Below are 6,787 nucleotides of genomic sequence, written 5' to 3'. Positions count from 1 at the left end.
CCATGTACAGCTCCCTCTATGAGAGGTCTGAAGTGGTTCTATTGTTTTTCCTGAACTTTGAGAAGAGGCAATCAGACAACTTTAGTCGGGTTCTCCCAAAAAGCCCTCAGTGAGATCTAGAGGTGAGGAGCTCCGTAAAGCTTTCTTGATGCTCAGAAACCCAATTCCAAGAAGCCAGCCCAACCAACCCGCTTAGCCTCAACACACAACTCTTTTCTGCTAGTCAACTTTAAATAGTGAAAGAAAAACAAGACAACAACAAAACTCCAAACCCTAATAAGGTTATGTCAAGGCAAAGAGCTGTAGATAAAAACCTTCACAAAGGTCAACTGAGGTAGGAAATCCAGAGCTAGCACTGAATTGGGTGTATTTCAGTGAATCCCAGACAGTTGTGTAACACCAGCCAATTATTTAGATCCTTCAAACCCTCTACAAAATGTCTCAAGCAGCACCAACTGTGCCCATGCATCCCTAGGACTTGCATATTCTGTTTAAGTATTTTCCAGCCCCTGTGTTCTCTACTGTGTAGTGATGCTTTGGTATGATCCCTGTGTGAATGTTCACATCCTATAGGCTTGCCTACCCAGGAGCTTGCTTCTGATTTAGAAGATTCACATAAAGTCTTTTATCAGATATTGAGATAAGGGAGGTGACATGTACTTCTTTTGTGTTCAGAACTTGTTTCCTCCTTCAAGCTTTTTGCAGAAAGCTCAATATGTCCTGCTTAGTAATCAGTAGTACGGTTCTGAATCATCAGAACCTTGGCAACACCTTGGAATTTAAATTTTAAATATTTGTTATTATTATCATCTATTACAATTTGTTGCTCCCTCCCTTGTCTTCTCCTAATCCCACCTTCCCTCCCTCTACTCTACCTATGCCCCTCCCTTACTCCACTGATAAGGGAGGTCCTTCTCCCCTTCTATTTGACCCTAGCCTATCTCATCAGGACTGGTTGCATTGTCTTCCTCTGTGGCCTGGCAAGGATGCACCCCGCAGAGGGAGGTGATCAGAGAGCCTGTCGCTGAGTTCATGCTAGAGACAGCTCCTGCTCCCCATACTAGGGACCCCACTTGGAAACTGACTCTATGGGCTACATCTGAGCAAGGGTTTTAGGTACTGTCTATACATGGCCCTTGGTTGTTGGTTGTGCAGGGCACGCAGGACTCAGATTTTTTTTTTTTTGGCTCTGTCTCCTTTTGGAGCTCCTGTCCCCTCCAGGTCTTTCTATCTCCCCCTTCCTTCATAAGATTCCCTGCACTCTATCCAAAGTTTGGCTATGTGTCTCAGCCTCTGCTTTGCTCCCTCAATCAATAAAGTCTTTCAGAGGCCATCTGTGGTAAGCTCCCATGCTGTTCTCCATCTTCTGCTTCTAATATCTATCGCATTTGTCTTTCTGAATGAGGATTGCACATTTTCCCTAGGGTCTTCCTTGTTGTTTAACTTTAGGAGTATAGATTTTTAGTATGTTTATCCTATATTATATGGGTAATATCCACTTATGAGTGAGTATATACCATCTGTGTCTTTTTGCTTCTTGGATACCTCACTCATCTGGCACTTTTTCAGAAAATTAGGAATAGCGCTACCTCAAGATCCAGCTATAACATTCCTAAACATATATTCAAAATATGCTCAAGTATACAACAAGGACATTTGTTCAACCATGTTCATAGCAGCTCTATTCATAATAGCCAGAAACTGGGAACAACCTAGATGTCCCTCAACAGAGGAATGTATATAGAAATTGTGGCACATTTACACAATGGAATACTACTCAGATATTAAAAACAAGGAAATCGATGTTTAATGTGCATCCCAGGAGTCTACTGAGCGTATTTGAAAAACTCTAACTAGCAGTGTTTTCAAAGCAAAGACTCATGACCAAACCTTTGGCAGAGTACAGGGAATCATAAGAAAGAAGGGGAGTTAGTCTGATGAGGAAAGGATAGGAGCTCCACAAGGACCAAACATATCTGGGCACAGGGTCTTTTATGAGACTGACATGCAACCAAGGACCATGTATGAATGCAACCTAGAACCTCTGCTCAGATGTAGCCTGTGGTAACTCAGTAACCAATTGGTTTCCCATAGTGAGGGGAACAAGGACTATTTCTAACAGGAACTCAATGACTGGCTCTTTGGCCTCCCCACCCCCCAAGGGAGGAGCAGTCCTGTTAGGCCACAGAGGAGAGCTTTGCAGACAGTCCTGAAGATACCTGATAAAACAGGATCGGATGAATGGGGAGGAGGTTCCCCCTATCAGTGGACTTGGCAAGGGACATGGTGGAGACGAGGGAGGGAGGGACTGGGAGGGAATGAGGGATCGGGACACGGCTGGGATACAGAGTTAATAAAATGTAACTGATAAGAAAAAAATAAAATTAAAAAAAAAAAACAAGGAAATCATGAAACTTGCTGGCAAATGGTGGGAACTAGGAAAGCATTTAAATTTTTAACTACCACTAGGGGCAGATCATGTTACTGGGTTATTACAAAGCATCATGGGGGAAAACAAATGTAGCCATCCATTTAAAAACGCTTCAATCACTGCCTCTCCACAAAAGACTAAATTACCTATCGGTTGTCACACAACAAATCCCATCTCTGTCCTGTGAAATTCCCCTAATTTCATTCATTAGAGGGGATAAAAAAAAAAAAAAAAAAAAAAAACTTAAGGAGCACCTTAGAGCATCATTCAGCTTTTTTATGAAATACTCTGCATCTTAAATATTATGTACACATCTCTTTTCTTACAGTAAGCTACAAACTGCCTTCACAGTTTGTTGTGTGATGGTTAAGGAGAGTAACCCATTAAGAACTATTCTAGAGAATGTCTTTTGACACAAGCAGTTATCCAAATTAAAAACAGGAGGGTCAGTTTGTTGTTTTGTGGTCTTTTCAAAGTTTAAATTTCTCTGTGTTCCCTTGTATATGAACCTCAGTCACCACTTTTGAGTGGAGATGTGCAGAGACACCAGGCCCTGCTCCACGGGCTTCTTGACAGTGGCTTTCTTTCTGCTGCAGCTTGAAGAGATGCTTGTCAAAGAGGACTTCCGCAAAGCGGCCCTTTATAGATGATCCTACAACAGACTTTCTGTCTTTTCCAGTAGATAAGATCTAAAATGGAAAACACTGGAGTTCTTTTAGAGCTGGAATCCATCTCTGCATCTGAGCCATCATCTGACTGGTTACTGTAGAACAAAGACTGTGCTGGCAAGGCAATTGAGGTGGTGCTCTGAGTATCCAAATTGTGGTGTTTAAATTCCTTTTGCAGCTTACTGATTTGGTTGCTTTTCATATAGTTTCCACACAGAGTTTTCACTTTATTTCATTTCAATGTTGTCTTTAGACAAGGTCCTTCTCTTGCATTTAGCACATGGTTCCATTTTTCTTTTTTTATTTATCCTGCTGGCAACTTCTTCCATCTTTTCACAAGCAGCACACAGACACTGCAGATATTTCCAGAGCAAATGTCACGCAACCCGAAGCAGCTCTGGAAGTCCTTCTGGTAATGCTTCCTGTCTTTAAATTGGACTTGGCCCCAGGACTTGGCAGATACAGCAGCCCTCTATGCTCTTGTACATCTTCGGCTTGTAAAAAATAAATATCTTCTCCTCTGTGCAATAGCTCCCAAGGGCAGGAGCTTCCCCAAGGTGCACACTGCATCAGGCCACACCCTGCAAGCTCTCCTTCTGCCCACACTGTCCAACTGGACTTTTTATCTTTTTTTGATTGCTTGATTGCTTTTCTTGCACTTGACTAGCACTCATTCATTTCTTTAAGAACCTCATTGAGAAAAGATAGCCTTTGTTAGTTAAGATTTCAGGAAAGTATTCTCTGCTGAAAATGTGATTTTTATCTGCTATTTCTAGTCAACTTATTGTAATGTTTAGTTAAAAAATCATATAAAATTGGGAGTAATTTCCTGTATAATTTTAAAAATTAGGCTTGGTTTTTGTTGCTACAAAGATTTGAAATAGAACTGCAGAAAGAGAGGAAGAGAGCTGTAGTTTGAATTAATTGAGAGTTAAAACATCTGGTGATTAGAGGTGAAATACGGACTAGGCTTTTTTAAAAAAAAATAGTATACACTTATTTTTTTAACATTATTAAGCATATTTTTATATTTTCTTTTTTTACTTTTATTTTATTAATTACAGTTTATTCACTTTGTATCCCAGCTATAGCCCTCTCCCCAACCCCTCCCAATCCCACCCTCTTCTTCTCCTGTGCCCCTCCCCCAGTCCAATGATAGAGGAGGTCTTCCTCTCCTTCCATCTGACCATAGTCTATCAGGTCTCATCAGGACTGGCTTCTTCATCTTCCTCTGTGGCTTAGTAAGGCTGCTCCCACCTCAGGTGGAGGTTATCCAAGAGCCAGCCCATGAGTTCATGTCACAGATCATCCCTGGTCCTATTATTAGAGAACCTTCTTGGATACTGAGCTGTCTTGAGCTACTTCTGTGCAGGGGTTCTAAGTTATCTCCATGCATGGTCCTTGTTTGCAGTATCAGTCTCAGAAATGACACCTGTGCCCATATTTTTTGGTTCTGTTGCTCCCTTTGTGGAGCTCCTGTTCCCTCCAGGTCTTTCTATCTCCCCCTTCTTCCATAAGTTTCCCTGCACTCTGCCCAAAGTTTGGCTATACATCTCAGGATATGTTTTGATACCCTGCTGGGTGAAGTCTTTCAGAAGCCTTCTGAGATAGGCTCTTTCCCTGTTCCCTGTTTTCTCCCTCTTTCGATGTCCATCTCATTTGCCTTTCTGAATGAAGATTGAACATCTCACCCAGGGTCCTCCTTCTTGCTTAACTTCCTTAGGTGTACAGATTTTAGCATGGTTATCTTTTATTATATATCTAACATCCACTTATAAGTGAGTATATACCATGCGTGTCTTTCTAGTTCTGGGATACCTCACTCAGGATGATCTTTTCTAGATCCCACCATTTGCCTGAAAATTTCATCATTTCTTCTTTAAAAATTTATTTATTTACTTTACATCCTGATTGAGGCTTCCCTCCTCCCCTACCAGTGCCCTTCCTTCCAATACCACCCCAACTTCTAGTCCTTCCCTTCTCTCAAAAATGCTCAGAAGAAGGGAGGCATCCTTTTGATATCAACCAACCTCAACACATCCAGGCAAATTCTCCTCAACCAAGGCTAGACAAGGCCGTCCAGCTAGGGGAAAGAGATATGAAGGCAGGTTTACAGAGATGCCCACATGGCTGATTCCAGTTCTCTCTTCCCCGTACTCTCAACAACCCCTCCACGCTCCCTGTTAGGAGTCCCATATGAAGACAAAACTTCACAACTGTTACATATATGCTGACGACCTAGGTCTCTCCCATGTATCCTCTTTATTTGGTAGTTTAGTCTCTGTGGGTGCCTATGGGGCCAGGTTTGTTGGTTCTGTATGTTTTCTCGTGGTTCCCTTATCTTCTCTGGTTCCTTTAATCCTTCATCTCCCTCTTCCACATATTTCTCCAGGTTCTCACTAATGTTTGGTAGTGGGTTTCCACAGCTGTTTTGATCAGTTGCTGGGTGAAGCCATCCAGATGACAGCAATTCCAGGCACCTTTCTAGAAGTATAGCAGAATATTTTTAATAGTGTCAAGAGTGTATTCTTTCTCATGGTATAGGTCTCAAGCTGGGCCTGTCCCTGGTAGGCCATTCCATTAATCTCTGCTCCATTTTTAACCCTGTACATCTTGTTGGTAGGAGAGATTTGAGGGTTTGTTTTATGGCTGGGCTGGTGTCTCAGTTCCTCCATTGGAGGTCTTTCCTGGGCACAGAAGGTAACCATTTCAGGCTCCATGTCCCCCATTGCTAGGAGCTCTAGCCATGGAGCCACCATTGCCCTAGATTTCTAGCTTGTCTCAGAGATGCCTCCATGACTGATTCCAGTTCTATCTCCCCATGCTCTCTCAATGCCCCCACTTGAACCCACTTGCTCCTCTCTCCAACCCAACCCACCCTGTTTCTTCCCTTCATCCAACCTCCTCCCCTGATGCTCACTCTTCTTGGGTCTAGTTGGTCCCTCCTTGTTACTTACCTTCTTTGGGTCTATTTGTCCAGAACTTCATAGCTATTATGCACCTTTAAGTGAGTACATACCATGTGTGTCTTTCTGGGTCTGGCGCCATTCTAGTTCCATCCATTTGCCTTCAAATTTCAAGATTTCCTTGTTATGAATAGCAGAGTAGTTTTTCATTGTGTAAATATACCATAGTTTCTTTATCCATTCTCCAGTTGAAGAACATCTGGGCTATTTTCAGTTTCTGGCTATTATGAATAAAGCTGCTATGAATATAGTTGAGCAAGTGTCCTTGTTGTATGGTGGAGTGTATTTTGCGTATATGTGCAGGAATAATATAGCTTGTTCTTTAGGTAGAACTATTCCTAAATGTCTGGGAAACCATCAAATTAATCAATTGTACAACTTAAGTGGTCATACAAGTTTGCACTGCCACAGCAATGAAGGAGTGTTCTCCTTGCTCCACAACCTCTCCAGCATGTGTTGTTAGTTGAATCATTGATCTTCACCATTCTGATGGGTGTAAGACAGAATCACAGAGTTCTTTTGATTTGCATTTCCCTGATAACTAAGGGTGATGAACATTTTTAAGTGCTTTTTAGTAATTAGAGATTCCTCTGTTTAGAATTCTTGGTTTAGCTCTGTACCTCATTTTTTAATTAGGTATTTGGTTTGTTAGTGTTTAATTTCTTGAGTTCTTTCTATATTTCATTAATGTTGAACTTGGTGCCTGAGCTGTTATTGTTCAG

At 41.8% G+C, this 6,787-nt stretch overlaps 1 pseudogene; it reads right to left on the bottom strand.

Annotated features, from left to right (window-relative positions):
* Positions 1 to 2,945: 2,945 nt before the first annotated feature.
* Positions 2,946 to 5,858, bottom strand: LOC129680513 (SIN3-HDAC complex-associated factor-like; annotated as a pseudogene).
* Between the last annotated feature and the right edge of the window lie 929 nt (positions 5,859 to 6,787).

Source organism: Psammomys obesus, unplaced genomic scaffold (assembly GCF_907164565.1).
Source record: "Psammomys obesus unplaced genomic scaffold, mPsaObe1.curated_primary_1811, whole genome shotgun sequence".
NCBI classification, from domain to species: Eukaryota; Metazoa; Chordata; class Mammalia; order Rodentia; family Muridae; genus Psammomys; species Psammomys obesus.
This window is presented reverse-complemented; position numbering and strand designations above follow the sequence as displayed.